We start from the raw sequence: 15,852 nt of genomic DNA, 5'->3' as shown, positions 1-15,852 counted from the left end.
CGGACCACGTGGCCTTAAATTCATTAATCGTTCTATTTAAAAGAAAATAAAACCGGAGGTCTGCGATTCGAATTCGGTAGCTTTCGGTCCACGAAACAAAAATAATTGGGTTCTTTTTCGCGGTCCGGTTTCCATCAAATCCTGCGCTCTGATTGGCTGGCGAGCGGGTCCGTATCGTACGTTACGGACCCCAGATACGGACCTCTGGCGACTCGCTCGTTCACAAAAAAAAAAAATGGTAGCAATTTTTGTCAACATTTCGCATTTCTCAGGAGAATAGCATTAATTTTACAGCATGGATGGCGATAACGACAGTGTTCACAGCGAAAGCGAGTTTTACTACCCTGAGGAAGAAGAAATAGAAGAGAACATTTCAGGAGAAAGATAAAAACCTGTAACTTGCAGAGATGCCTAGTAGTACGGATTGGCCGTATTTTGTACGGAAAAGTTGCGTAAATGCGATGTTACGGCAAACAGTGTTATTCTGTACGGAATTATTATAAAGTCTTAAAAATTCCAGTGAGTTTTTAAATGTCCAAGCGACTTTTTCAATCCATGCGCGATTCACGGCTAGGCTATTTATTTTTACGATAACCGCACATGCTGCGTGTGACATGCGCAGATTCCGCACATTTGTTCGCGCTATTTTCGATACGGTAGAATGGCTGCGCGTTACACCCAGTCAAAAGGGCAATGGATACGCGCACTGCAAACTGTGTAGAACTGGCATTAACATCACTCATGGCGGTCGCGATGACTGCACGCGGCATGTCAACTACAAAAAAAAAAAACCATATGGAGTATGCTGAAATGGCGAGTCAGGCGGAAAGTAAATCTGGGGATGTCCAGCAGTTTTTTACGAAGTCTGTGGATGAAAAGACACGGAACGTGACGCGTGCTGAAGCGGTGATGGTTGACCTGTGCTTGGAGTTGAACTTGCCGATTAGTGCCATGAAATGCGAGTTAAACTTATTCAGTTTCTTTTTACATGTCTGATTTTTATTCACTGAAATATCAAACACTGGCTGGACTTCTTTAATTCAAAGCCTTTTCAGTGTTGCAAGTGCAAATGTACATGTAGTATGATCAAAAACAGAATTTTATGATTAGTGCTGTTGGGATTGTGGCAAAAAATTGATCGTTCCACTGTTTTAAATACAATTATAAATGTCATTTTATTCAATGTCTCTTCTGAAGCATTATGCTGGAGTATTTATATATTGCGACATTAAGATAACAATGTCGGACTCTCTTTGGCAAGAAATTTTTTTAAAATGTTATTAGAATCCGTAAACAGGTAGAACATTTTGCCAGGCAATATAATATAATACTTTTGAGGAGTTACATTCAATACCAATGATTGGTAGTCAACCGTAATGTCTGCAAACAGGGAACACTATTGTATTTATAAAAATGTGATCTATTGTATGCTCTAGAAATTTGTCGAGTGGAAATTCAGTTGAGATGGCTGCTCGCGTTTTTGTTTATTCAATTCACACGAAACAGTTCTTTTTAATAATTTAAATGTTAAACATATTGGTATATACACCTCTTTATAATGGAAATGCGCATAAATTAATGTTACTGAAAGTCGTTCCAAAATACTGAAAAATGTTTTCAAGAATACTGAAATTCAAAATTTGGGGTAGGCATCTCTGAACTTGCTAACGCCGAGCAAAAACATGGCTGAATCCTGAATGACTCCTATTTGTATAAATAGGGGACTACATACCGTATTTATCCTAATAAACGCGCCCGGGCGCGATGCAAAACATGAAGGGGGAGCGTCAATTTTGACCCTTAAATGACAAAAATCGAACATGACAAAATCATCGGAATTTAAAACATTTATTTTGAAACGCATGAAAATAGTTATATGTCCAAAAAGTCAATTAAACAATGTCCAGCTCGCTTATAAGGATAACATTGGTAAGTAAACTATTTGTAGTGACGTCACAATTCACGCCATCGTCGATGTTTATGAGCTCACAAAACAAAATGTCGTCCTCAAAACGATCCTCCACCGCTAGTTTTAAGTTAAAGGTTGTAGAACTGGCAGAGCAGAAAGGCAAACACTTAGCTGCAAAAACATTTAGGCCCAATCCCAATTCTAATTTCTACCCCTCCCCCTTCCCCTTGGCCCTTCCCCTTGAAACTGAGCTACAAGGGATAGGGCTTGAAATTCAACCCCAACGTATTGGGATAGCCCTTCAACGATCGCATACGTCATCGCGTACCTCCGTCAGCATTTACGTTAGCAAAACGCGACCAAATGCGTCATTGGCTGCGACCAGCCGCTACAGTCAGAGGCAGAACCAGAAATCTCTGCTGGCAGGGTGTGATTTGTTAACTAACACCACTGAATGGGATCTCTTTGGCGCTTCGTGCACCACATCCGACAGAATGAGGTGTCAGAACACTCATGTAAACAATAAAAGCGAGAATAACAGAACAAAACGTACGCAGTCAAGCAACCGAAAACAATACTCACTCCCAAAGCTTTTTAGCAGCAGCTTGGATTTCAGAAATCGCTGCTCATTCTCAGCTCGAAAGCGAATCAAGCGGCGTGTTTCCTCTGGATAACAACTTAAAACACGTAAATAATGGAGAAAATACATTTGTGACAATCTTTCGCCGCGGGAACCGCCATCTTTCTGAAATCCGCATGAAATCTCGCTGAAATCCACATGGCATTGTGGGAAATCACTCAAACCCCTTCGTTCGGAGTCAGCTCCAGGAAAATCTCCGTTTGGAGGGGTACAGAAGCCCTACCCCTTCCCCTACCCCTCCGCGTTAACTGGGATTGGGATACCCCTACCCCTTCACGTGAACGCGCAAAATGGAGGGGAAGGGCCAAGGGGTGAAATGGGATTCGGCCTTAATGTTCACCGTAAACGTGTACAAGAGTGGTGCAAACAAAAGGTACGTCTCCACCCGTATTGATATCCGCAGCAGAGTGAATGTCCGTATTTTATACTGTCCATGTTTACTAACGCGATTTCCGGTGTAAAAAAAAAAAAAAATCAGCGGTGAAATTGAACGTCTCTGTTGTGGTTTGTTGGATTTAAAGTTTGTTAAATGAAGAAAATGGTTGGTAAATACTATACTAGCTCTGAAAATCGTGGAGGCGCGTCAAATAGGGAGGGCGCTTCTATAAGGATAAATACGGTAGGCTGTAAAATGTAGTTTTTTTTCCCCTGCCATAGAAGTGCACTTGTATACCGAGGAGGAAGCAATTTGCATTACAGCCGTGAATGAGGATTCAAAATGGCGGCTCGGCTCGGTTTTCCCTTTCGGGCGCTCTCGTTTTCTGTTAGAATTTGGTAAATAAAAATATTATTTACCAGTTTAAGGTCGGTCCGTATGGTGAAATAACGTGACCTCGGTCCTACACTTGAAAGATCTGAAAGGCAGTCTAGTGTGTGGGTTTTTTTTTTTAAATAAAAAAAATAAAATGCTGTACTCATTTATTTTTCCTCCTTTTCAGTCTATACTGAAAAGGAGGAAAAATAAATGAGTACAGCTATTTATTTATTATTTTATTTTTTTTTAATTTGCCAACGAATGGAGGAGCACCTTCTCAGACAGACGAACATTTTCTGTCCTCAGATCTTTTTTTTTTTGCTTGAAATTAGATCAACTCGCCAAACAACGAACCACAGCTGGATGTCAGAGCTATTTATTTCTTCTAATTTCTCTCCAGCTGTTTTGTCAGCGTTGACATTTCTCCTCCAGGGTATCAACGGGTGGAAAATTTTTCTTTCTTTCCTTCTTTTTATTTATTTATTTAAATGAAAAGCATAAAGTGTGTTGGGATCGGACTCTTCAGTTCCCCGGACGCGTTTGAAGTCGTTTTTTAATTCGAAACTCCGATTCGGACGTGATGGATGCGAGTGCAAAACCGAACTGAAATGTGGGAATATTTTTCTGCTGACACCTGATGATGATGATGATGATGATGATGATGATTCTGATGACGGTGGTTCATGCACGCACATTACTCTCGCGTAAAACCCGTTTACTGATTTGAACGAGCACGCAGTTTTGTCGTGTTTGTGCAAAAAGCAAGGAAATGGGAGGGGGGGGCTTCACTTGTGTGACATCAAACAACCTGACGTACGTACCTTCTTATCACGGATGCTGGCACTCGGCGGTAACGCCACGCTCACCATGGGTGTGCCTTGTTTTTACCGGCACATGTCTGCAGCTCGATTCGTGCCACTGTCCCCTCCACATCCTTTCCAGCTGGCGGTGCTTTCGGATCCCGTCCGAAAGGCAGCCGAGAATGTGGACTGTTGTTTTTTTTTTTTTTTTTTTTAAGACGCCTCCTCGTACATGTTGGTCACTCCCGAATCGAGACGGCTGGTGCTCGGAGAAGAGATCTTTCACGGCTGTGCGTGTTGCTAGGCAGAACGGTCACCTTTCCTTTTATCTCTTGTGCGTGCTCTCTGCAGCTGTCTGACGCTCTATTTTTACCCGCTGCTGCTTTGCCAGGCGTTTATCCGCGTTCTTGCTGAACACTGTGTTGCCTCACAGTCCTCATGCCACTACTGCGTGCTGGGGGAAGGGAAGTGAAATGCTAGTGCATTGCTTGCTTGTGTGTGTGTGTGTGTGTGCGCACATCTCTCACGTGACCCTTCCATCTTCCCTCCCACTACATTAACACACCACAGAAAGGGTCTCTCCCTCTCTCTCGGCCAGCTGTGTGTGTGTTTTGCAGCTTGTTTTCCTGTAAACTAATATTTCTGCATCTTTTGTTCCATGTGCAGCTTCAGAAATGATTCCTTCCAGGAAGAGGGCTCGGGGTAAACACGCACACACTCCTCAGATTTACAGAAAGAACCTTTCTCTCACACACAAGAACATGAAACTGAAATATAAATAGATGTCATCGTGTGTGTGTGTTAGGAAATGTTAGACATTCCAAGAGCAGGAAGTTCCCCCCCCCCCAACCTCTTTCCGTTCATACAACCAGAGATGGTTCTCTGTGTGTTTCGTTGATTCACATTGGGGAAAATCTTTATCCTCCATCTCATCCCGGTTTGTTTTTTCCGGCATGGGTCGTTTCTTTGCTCGAGCCTCTGGTGTGGGAATAAATGCATGACGAAAGCCTGGAGGAATTCCGAGACTCGTAAACACTCTCCGACGGAATACAACACCGATTGCAGTCTCGAGTCAAACTTTTTCCCGTTTTGGCGACTTGGAGTCGTCGGCGCCTGGTCATCAAAACAGGACCCGCGCTAATAAACGGTGACCTGCCGGGACAGGATCGGAGTGGAGCAGCGGACAGGACGGGTTCCAACAGCATTGCCAGATTTAGAAATTCTACAACCGCCGAGATGGTGCAGATCCGTTTCAAGACGTATTGCAAAAATGGTGACGGAAATGGGAATAGGTGCCGATATTTCTCATGCTCGTCGTCTTTGATGCGATGGTACGACCTTAGCGGTGAAGAGGAATCACGACGGATGACGTACGTAGTGCAGCGAAGCACATGAAAGAGATTAGTGGGTGTTCAAGGTGTGTGTAAGAGGGGGGAAAAATCAATTTCGCCAAAATGGGAAAGAGCTGTTTTGTGACTGACGACGTATACATGCATGCTATTTGGTCGCGGATTTGAATAAATCTTGAAAATTTTGTGAAATGCCAAAATACTGAGAGGCGTTGACTTGCGGTAAATGCGCAAACGTGATATTTGCTATTTCGCATCCGATTCCGTGTTTTACGGACTGACCTCGACTCCGGTTACGCGTGTGTAACGAGGTTCGTGATCGGAAGAAAACGTGTCCAGCGTTAGTAACGTAGCCAATCGGCGACGTGAATATATTGTAGCTCGTTCTTGCTTGTTTACAACGCGGTAACCGCGTTTCGAAGTTAGAAAGCGAATATTTTGAACAATGGCGAAAAAAGAAGAAAACCGAGCAAGGGAAGCTGATAGTGGGTGCAGAGTGAAATGGAATTGGGAATGGTGTTCAAAACCGTTAAGAGTCGTTTATAACGATAAAGAAACGGACACCACTGCGGGCAAATATCAGGGCTTTGAACCAGAATTTTTTTCCTATTGGTTCGTTCCGAACAGAAACAGAATTTTAACGTTTCCGGTTTTGGGTTCCACCATTAAATAGACGTTCCCGAACCGGTTAGAACAACAAAATTTCATTCCCGGAACGGTTAATTACGTTCCCTGTCAGCTGTTTAACAAATGGCTATAAAATGATGTCTCTGTCTCATCCAGCTTAAGCCAAATGTAGGCTAATTCTATTACAACCTTCATTAAATAAGACAAGAAATAATTCAAAACAATTATTATTTCAAATGTTGGCGATTTGGATTCTCAGTATGTCTTCCCATCTACACAAACAGAAAAAGTGCCAGAAATGAAAGAGAATTCGTTTAGTGTGTTACCAAAGGCTAGTCAGGCCCTATGCATTGATAGGCTAACAGAGGTTAACGTCATTTAATGTTCGCGAGCCTCTCATTAACGTTGACAAATATATTGATATCGTGTTTGAAATTGACGTTTTTGAATAACAATAGACTGCAATATTTACCTCTTATTTAAGATGTGGAGACGTGATAGTAGTCCACCCTCCCGCTCTCTCCATTCAGTCAGCGAACGTCACACAGGAAGTGAACCCCAGCGGGTCATAGAAACTTGCGCAGGAGAAGAATGACTTTTATTTGTAGGCTACGGAAACTTTGAGGAACGAAATAAAAACCGGTATTAACCGGTTACCATTATTTTTAATAAGCGTTTCTGTTCCGGAACATAATAAAGTTTCTGGTTTCGTTTCTGTTCCATGTGAAATAGAAAAAGTTCCCGGTTTTCGTTTTCGTTCCTTGAACCGGTTCAAAGCCCTGGCAAATATTACCGGAAAGTCGACGTTGCTGGTAAATGCAGGCGCGTCTTGTGTGATGCAGAGACTAACTGTGCTGATCGTGGTTTCGTTGCCCCGGTCGTCCAGATCAAAACAAAAGGACGCGCACGGAAACTGTATGAAAAGCGGTCAAATCGTCAACTGCCGAGTAAATTTTTATTTTTATTTTTTTCACTCGTCGCCGGGAAGATGCACAAAAACAAGATCTGACACGTGGTATTAGCCCTGTTTACTTACAGGCCTGGGAAAAGCCTGCAGCTACACCGTCTCCGTATCTGACACCATTTGTGGACAGGAAAGCACATACTGAGGTAAGAAACCACTTCTTGCCGAAGTTTTTGGCACTTTCCTCTTAACGGTCAAACGATGCAAAGAATATATGGAATCAGTTTTGTGCCAAAATGTTCATACAATATTTTTGAAATTATTAAATAAAAATGACAAATCAAAATACAAAAAAAGTCAATTTTTTTTAGACTGGCAAACAAATTATTCGTGTAATCGTGCAAAATATCAGTCTATTACTCTTCAGAAACCTATTTTTGTTCCGCGTCTTTCTCAGTTTGGTTTGACGTAATTTATTTTGGTTGCGATTCCGTCTTTCTCGTTTGCGCTCCCTGACTTTTTGCACAAACTTGACGTGTGGGCGGGCTGTCCAGGAATGCAATCCCATTGGGTAACTTGTGTTTGACTGACAGCTCAGTGTGTACTACTGCAACACGTACAACACATTTGTCCCGTACTTACACTTTTGGCCCTTTTCCACTACCCTTTTTCAGCTCGCTTCAGCTCACTTCAGCTCACTTCAGCCCGACACGGCTCGCGTTTCGACTACCAAAAACCAGCACGACTCAGCTCGTTTCAGCCCTGCTTAGCCCCTAAAACTCGCACCGTTTTGGAGTGGGGCTGAAGCGAGCCAAGCCGTGCCGAGTGAGGTTGGGGGCGTGAGCAGACACTCCCCTGTGCACTGATGGGTGAGGAGGAGTGTCCTCACATGCCCACACACGCCCCGCGAGCGCGCTGGGATCTGTAAACACCGCAAACCCGGAAGAAGAAGAATTACGAATTACGAGAATTTCTGAAGCCTTGTGCGCCTCGCCTCATCTATACGCTCTTGCCAGTATCTGTCCGCGTTGTCGGTGACAACAAGCCACAGCACCAAGACCAGCAACACTAACGACTCCATGTCCTCCATGTTTATTGTTTACTATTCGGGTCGTGAGACTACCGCTTAAAAGATCACTGATGTCACCGTTTGCGCTGCTTAACGACATCACCTGACGTCCACCCACTTTCGCTAACTCCACCCAATGTGTCCACCCACTTCCAGCCAGCACGGTTCAGCGCGGTTGTAGTCGAAATGCAACTCCAACAGCTCGACTCAGCACGGCACGGCTCAGCCCAACTCAGCCGCGTTTGTAGTGGAAAAGCGGCATTTGTTGAATTAATTCAGTATCATAGTCGCCACTGAAGTCCACTCGATCCTCGTTCACCGTCAACGGATCGGTCACTCGTCAAACAGTCCGCCAGAATCCGAGTAGGGAATGGCTGAGCGTAGCTGTCAGTCAAACACAAGTTAGCCAATGGGAATGCATTCCTGGACAGCCCGCCCACACGTCAAGTTTGTGCAAAAAGTCAGGGAGCGCAAACGGGAAAGCCGGAATCGCAACCAAAATAAATTGCATCAAACAAAACTGAGAAAGACGCGGAACAAAAATAAAAGGTTTCTGAAGAGTGATAGACTGATATTTTGCACGATTACACGAATAATTTGCTTTGCCAGTCTAAAAAAAATTTTACTTTTTTTTTTGTTTTGTTTTTTTTTGTTTTTGTTTGATATTTCAAAAGTATTGTATGAACATTTTGGCACAAAATTGATTCCATAAGACTATAATATATCCTAATTATCAAGAAAAATTTCAAATTTAGAATGAAATGCGACTAATTTGACGTTTAGATCTAGTTTTGAGTTACTTACAATCGCAAAATCATGAAAATACCTCATTAAAGTAATTTTATGCAGATAAAACTTAAATATTTAGATCGACTGCAGGCCAAGTTGAACTAATCAAATGTAGTTTCGTGTACGCGAGTCTTCGTAATATACAGTCGAACAGTTAGCGAATCTAGTAGGCTTTTGCATGAAACTGTTCATGTTGTGGTTTAATGCTTCTCGAATTTAAATACTGTACGTGTTGATATTAGCAGATATACGGTATGTACTGTGACTAACTTCTTTTAAAACAGGGGTGCCAGGGTGAAATTGGTCAGGGGGCCAGATTGTTTTCAAGTGGGACCTCAGGGGGCCGCATTACCGGCGTGACAAGACCAAACACTAAACAAATAGACATACTATTTGATATCATTTATGAATATAAATGTTTTTTTAAATAATAAAAAAACAACAAAATGGACAAGGACACATAAAAACACAACTAAACTGTAAATTACTTTGATCAGATTTATTGACAACTTGCGCATAAAACCATGTCAATACACAGGCCTAATTAGGCCAATTAAAAAAGATGGCCCTAAGTCGCCCTAAAGAAGTCAAAAGATGTGCCAAGGTTAAGTACTCCACCAACAGGCCAAGTGACTAAATATTCACTAGAACTTAATAATAAAAAGACATAAATAACAGCTGGTACATTAACTTAAACAACTCCCACAAACGTACCCTCCCAATCTTTACTTCACAGCACTGTTACATGGGCAGACAAGCCAGCTACATTTTACATGTCGAAGCCAGAAGCCTTTTATTTTTCACCAGCTTGTCCACATTGGGGGACAGGCTCTGGGCCGTGGCTATTTTCATGACATCATTGAGATGTCCATGTGTCATACGATTGCGCATTTTCGATTTATTAATATTCATAACTGAAAATGCCTGCTCACATAAATATGTTGTCCCAAACAGAGTATTTTACCTGCAAATGCAGTGATAGTCGGGTACTCAGGTGGCAACGGTTGGTAGAATGATTCAATACCAACAGATTTGTACATGTCCTTCAACCGCGTGCAGCATTGCAAGTCTATCAGTTCCATTTGCATCGCCTCGGGGACCTCGGAAGCATCCGTGGTGAATGGAGAGCCAAAAAACGCAAAGTCCTTTTCCAGTTCAGTGAAAACCGTGAATCGATTGGCAAACTCGTGCATGAGACCGGAAAGCAAGTTTGCATACTTGTCCATGCTCTGATGACTGACAGACAGAGATTTCAAACAGGGGAAGTGGGCTGCATTGCGCTGACAGAGCTGTGCCTTCCATAACGCAAGTTTACGTTGAAACGCACGGACACCGTCGTAATACTCGGTAACGAGTTTGTTGCGACCTTGCATTTTAACATTCAATAAGTTCAGGTGTTCGGTAATGTCCACTAAAAAGGCAAGGTCCCTGGTCCATTCGGTGTCGTCCAATTCCTCCACAGGCTTCCCTTTAGCCTGCATGAACTCTGCTATCTCTTTGCGTAATTTGTAGAACCGTTTGAGCACTGCGCCTCGGCTCAACCAACGCACATCGGTGTGATAGGGAAGGCCCTGGTGGATGTCATTTTCAGATAAAAATGCATCGAATTGCCGGTGGTTGAGCCCTCTCGCTCTGATAAAATTGACAGTGGCAATATAATTTAAAATTTAAACAGTCTGTGGCGCAAATTGGACCGATGCAAATGGCAGGGCCATCAGGCAAATCTCCGCCTCTGACGTCAATGCGATCGGCAGTGAAAGACAGGTAATTGTTCTGTAATAATTGTTCGATGGGGTGCGGCAGACATTGATGGCTCTCTGCCGGCCGAACGATTAGAGGGCCATCAGCAAGGGGGCCGGATTAGATGTTCATTCGGACCGGATCCGGCCCGCGGGCCGCCACCATGGCACCAGTGTTTTAAAACTTGTTTTTCAGGCTTTGATCTTTGCTTTTGCTGCAGAGGAAACTCTGCCCATGAGTGATGTAGATCTAAAGATGATAAAGCCTTGGATTGCACTTCACGTGGCAAGAAGTAGTGCAGCTTGCAAGCTGATTCATGGACCGGGAAAACGTTGCAAGACTGTTCCACCCAAGAAAAAGAAAAAGCATGCTGCCAACTTAGGGGTCATCTATAATTTTCATCATTATCACGAGCGCACAAACCGTACGCGGGGGGGAGGGGGTTAACGACCAGGCATACACTTTTTTTTTTTTTAAATGAAAAAACGATCCGTCAATGTGCGAATCGGCGGCCGCCATGTTAAAAATTTCGCGCCACGTCGGTGTTGCCAGCGAGCTCTCCACGCTTTCTTCAATACAACAACAATGGCTGACCCAGATTTTGACCTCATTTACAAATAGCAGAAATACCGCAAGTCATAAGATTCCAAACGAGTGCGAGCAGTTTTTAAACAGTCATTGTTTCTTGCTTTCATCTGAGACAAGGTTCGAGGACCGAGTTAGATTTTAGTGACATTTAGGGTAAAAAATCAATTTGTGATATATGGACTGAAAATATATCAGTATAGGGTCCAATTTTCTCAGGAACCTGAAAATGACATCATTTATGCAAAATCTTTAATAGTCGATTGACTTCATCGTTCAATGGTCATGACAATACTTGAAAAATTGGTAAAAACGGATGTGAGATTTTGTCGTAAAAAAAACTTGATCTCATTTCAGAAAAGATTTTAGACCAAAATAATGTACTGGTTGTAGTCCATATAAATGGGTATAATTGATTAAATTTTGGTAACTCTACATCAGGGCTCGAAATTAACTTTTTTTTTTTTTTCTTTGTGTCCCCCAGCGGTCCCGAATTCTGTGTTGTATTGTCCCGAATGGAAGCAATAGTGTCCCCATTTTTTTCCTCTCTGAAATAACCAGTGGTTAATATTATCATATGAAGTTACTATTATATTTGTAACTATGCGATTTTGAACCCTTTATATCATTTTTACAATAAGACCCAAGCGACACGTCCTATACATCATCTACTTCAAAATTAGTTATTGCATTTTCAGTTTATTAAACTTTGGCGATCTCACTGTATGAATAGATACCCGTTTATTTAAAGGGGCCAACTAGCTCATTCAGAAAATGTTTCAACTCCCTACATCTGCAGTACACTTTAGTTGAAAATAAGACCCCTTTTATGTTCATTTCATCTACTTATACCTTGAATATCTGTTGGCACTTATAAGGCCAACTTATCATTTTCACCATTACCGTTATCCATTTTTATGAACTTTCGCTGCCGAAACAATGTTAGCAACATCAGCATAGTGCCAGGTCCGAGCCTAGTTGTGCTGCTGACCGACTAAACTTTCCGAACTAGAAAGACACCAAGAAAACTCACTTATTCTGTTGAACGGTATCTTCCGTCAATATCATCCACATCATTCCTGTTGTATTTTATAACGTGTCTAACAGTGTTCATTAAGTTCATTCAGTTGCTAGCGTTGCCTGCAGACCAGGCGATGACACTTTGGATCCTGAAGGTCCCGGAGACGTTATGTCTGGGCTTTCAGTTTCTTCCCCGCGGTCGGTCCGCTTCAACCACTTAAGCATTTTTGTTCTGGCGAGAGTCGGCGCAGCGTGTGCGGTAGCAATTCCATTCCAAGTCCATATAACGCGGACTCCGGCCGAAGATTCTAGAACAGAATGCGCTGCTCTGTAGCCTACGGATGCAGGTGCATCGAAAGTGTAGCTACTATGTATTTTTCGCTGTTAACGTTTTAAAATTGACAAATTAGGTGAATGTCTACGTATGTGTTACGGCTTTGTAAATAATATTAATGTAGAACTTTTTTTCTAGATCTATTTTTTTCCATTGTCCCGGGATTGTCCCAGATATAATTTTGTGTCCCGATGACATTTTTTTATGGTCCCCGGGACGTCGGGACACCGTTAGTTTCGAGCGCTGCTCTACATTCAAAATTGAATGAATGCAAGGTTTTTTTTTTTTTACGAACTGAAAATTGATAGGGGTAGGGTTAGTAAAAGTACTAATTTTACTTATCTGGTGTTAGAATTAACTTGTGTATTGGGTACTGTCTTATTCCCAACAAAATTACAAAGAGATTGATGTATAATACATGCAGGTTTATCATTATATAAACTCAACAGGAAGAATGAAAAGCCAAATCCTTACCCAGAAGCTCAAAATTCCTAAAAATTTTGTCATGACGTTTGTTGATGAAACTGGCTGGTATGACGACATTACTTGCTGCAGCCACTGAAACTGATACTTATTTAAAAGAACACAACATAAACTCTTATTCTAAGGTTAATAGATAGCAAGTTTATCACTATTTTGCAAACTGCAGCAGGATTAATGTGGATGTTCAAAATGTTTTGTCACCAAAAATAGGTCATTTTCGCCTACTTTTTAGTAAAAATCATGCAAAAAGTCAAGTAAGGGCTGATCATACAGCTTTTTAGGTGCTATATTCTGAAACTACAGCATTTTTCTATAAGGAAAACACAAAATTGCATATAGGGCCTTTATTTATTCAACAATATTTTTTTTCACACCGATGTCACAAAAATCTAACTCAAAGTTTCAAGTTTCTTGTCCTGAGAGGAGGCAGTTAGGGCAGGACAGGCTGCTTGGAAAGAATCAAAAACGAACGTTTCAAAGCCAAAAGGCAACAGCTCCCCTTAAAAAGACAGTTCCTAATTTTCAACAATGAGTCGCGTGCTTTCTATGAAAACTTCTGGACCCGTCTCGTGTCTTCTTTTCAGTGTTGGGCAATCTAAATGTAGCTCAAGACGCTCAATGAGCTCATCAGACATCCAGTGGAAGGTGACGTGGTATCTGACTGAGCTCGGCTTATGGTTAAAAACAGTAGAATATACCGGTAATAGCCACAGTGACGGCTCATGGCACAATACAAGGAACAATCTTCGCAAGAACAGACAAAAGGTGAAAGTCTGGCAAATTGTGATAGAAATCCTGTAACTTTAGGCCTATTCGTATTAACATTACAATACAATACAGTTCAATTAATGTCTAAAGATATGACAGGATACAAAATTAGCATTTCTATGCCTTTATTGTTTTCAAGTTTACAGCATTAAGCATAGTTTATGCTTCATTAAAAAAAAAAAAGATTAGCCCTAAGGGATATGACTCCATTTCAGAAATTTAAAGGTCCCATGGCATGGTGGTTTGTTGATGCTTTAAACGGGCTCGTGGAGGTTTCCGGATGTTCTATCCGCAGCCTTTCTCGAAATGAACCCTCGGCACGTAGATATAGCCTCCTGGGAGAAAGCCCCATTTCAGCGCTTTTCCCAGTGCGTCGTTTTGCTAATGAGAAGCAGGAGGTGGGGAAGGGTGGGGGCGGGCCATGGGGGGAGGGGGAGGAGCTTGACCAAGCTGCTCGCACACGTACTCGCTGCTATCAGCGCCTGTAGCCACGCTGCTAAGACATAACCCCGTTCTCCCTCGGACTCCTTTCGTAAACTCAACGTGATGCAGAGAGTGAGAGTGTTCGGAGTGGTAGTTAACGAACGTATAATACCCTAGGCTTGAACACGCACTCCATAACCAAAGAGGATAGAAGCAGCAACTACAGCAACATATCGCTTATCCAACAGAAGACATGCATTGCGGAGCAATAGTCAAACATAAGCTCATAAGTTACAGTCAATTTCCAGACTAAACTCAGTTTAACAGAGCATGCTGCATGCTCTTTAGTTTTGTAGCGCAGATTACCTGGCTAACTGAAGGAAGTGGTTAGCTGCACAGCTAATGTAGCCATTGCTAGGCTAACGCACCGATTTTAAAACACGGCAAAACGACTTAACAGTTCTACACTTACTTGTTCGGTGTTTGTTGCTGATGCGGCAGGGATGCTTGGTACGGACCCAGGCTTCAGTGACAGCTGATGTGCAAAACCTGCCCTGTACTGTCCCAAGTTGTGGAAACATTCCTCAGGAAAATGCTTCTGACAAACATACACCGTCTTAGGTAGACTCGACGGCGTATTATTGGAGGAAATAAAATGAAGCCACTGCGTCTTCAGGGGCTCTCCTGTCGGCAGTAAAAACAGACTCCTTTCTGTGTTGTCACATCCATGTACAGCGCAACTTCCATGTTTGGTGGCAACTTTTGAGCTGGGCGGGCAATCCATACAGTGGGTGGGAATCCAGAGGGGGGGCGTGGGGATCATCTCCCTTGCTGACGTAGTAAAGGGAAGAGCTTATCAACGCGCCGTTTTGACGCGCCATTCTCAAATGTTGGGTATAGTTTGGTTTACACATTATGAAATTTCTAGCCACTGGGGTGACTTAAGAAGGTCAGAGGAACTCATTTTAACGTTAAAAAACCTCAGGAAGTGAAAGTTTCATGCCATGGGACCTTTAACAAAAATGAACATATTATGGCAAATTGTAGCCTACAATAAAACTGGCCTGAAAAAAAAAAAACCCACAAGCCTTTTAAATCACGGCTAGACAATGATTATTAGCTATATGAGGCTACCCAGTCACGTTTCGAAAAACGGAATTAGAAATAAAATCAAAGTGCTTTTAATGATATTGAAGTGCTTAGGCCAGGGATGAGAATTTACCGCGGATCTGCGGAAGTCCGAGGTTTTCCCGCTGAAAATGTCATTTTTGTGAAATGTGTAAATCCGTTGAGAAAATTTCGGGGGGGAGGGGTCGGCACGAGGCGAGGCTTTTGGTGGCACAAGCAGGCAGGACCGACCGACCGCCCGCCAGCATGTTTCGGCAGCGCTCATCGCAAAATTAGTTGCAGCCGTGATAACGGAAATCGTCATTGCTTTCTTCAATATTTATGCTAACGACAACTCACGATGATTCCCGGCAACGTTTTGGCGCTAGTTTCATCTCACTTCTTCTACAATTCGCGGAGAAACAAGCTATACGTACGCGGTTTTGATCGCTTCTTAAGTTCTAGTTATTTTGGTTAGTTTTCAAAGTTACTTCGCCAATATGGCGAAAGTTTTGGACCGCGAAAATAAGGATCGTGTCAGGGAAATCGAT

General features: G+C 42.5%; 2 protein-coding genes across 3 annotated transcripts in view; one reads left to right on the top strand and one right to left on the bottom strand.

The window, feature by feature from the left end:
* The window catches only part of cdc73 (cell division cycle 73, Paf1/RNA polymerase II complex component, homolog (S. cerevisiae)), a 104,826-nt gene that overhangs the window by 40,600 nt on the left and 48,374 nt on the right, over positions 1-15,852 (top strand). The window lies entirely within an intron of this gene.
* LOC132891040 (beta-1,3-galactosyltransferase 2-like) overlaps positions 1-15,852 on the bottom strand; it is a 62,534-nt gene that overhangs the window by 4,279 nt on the left and 42,403 nt on the right. The window contains exon 1 of one of the 2 annotated variants that reach the window (XM_060928498.1): positions 4,125-4,571. The exons of the other annotated variant lie outside the window; for it this stretch is intronic. The gene's annotated coding sequence lies outside the window, so the exon portion shown is untranslated. Of the gene's footprint in view, positions 1-4,124; positions 4,572-15,852 lie in introns of those variants that run through there. 2 annotated transcript variants of the gene reach the window in all.

This window comes from Neoarius graeffei, chromosome 1 (assembly GCF_027579695.1).
Source record: "Neoarius graeffei isolate fNeoGra1 chromosome 1, fNeoGra1.pri, whole genome shotgun sequence".
NCBI lineage: Eukaryota > Metazoa > Chordata > Actinopteri > Siluriformes > Ariidae > Neoarius > Neoarius graeffei.
This window is presented reverse-complemented; position numbering and strand designations above follow the sequence as displayed.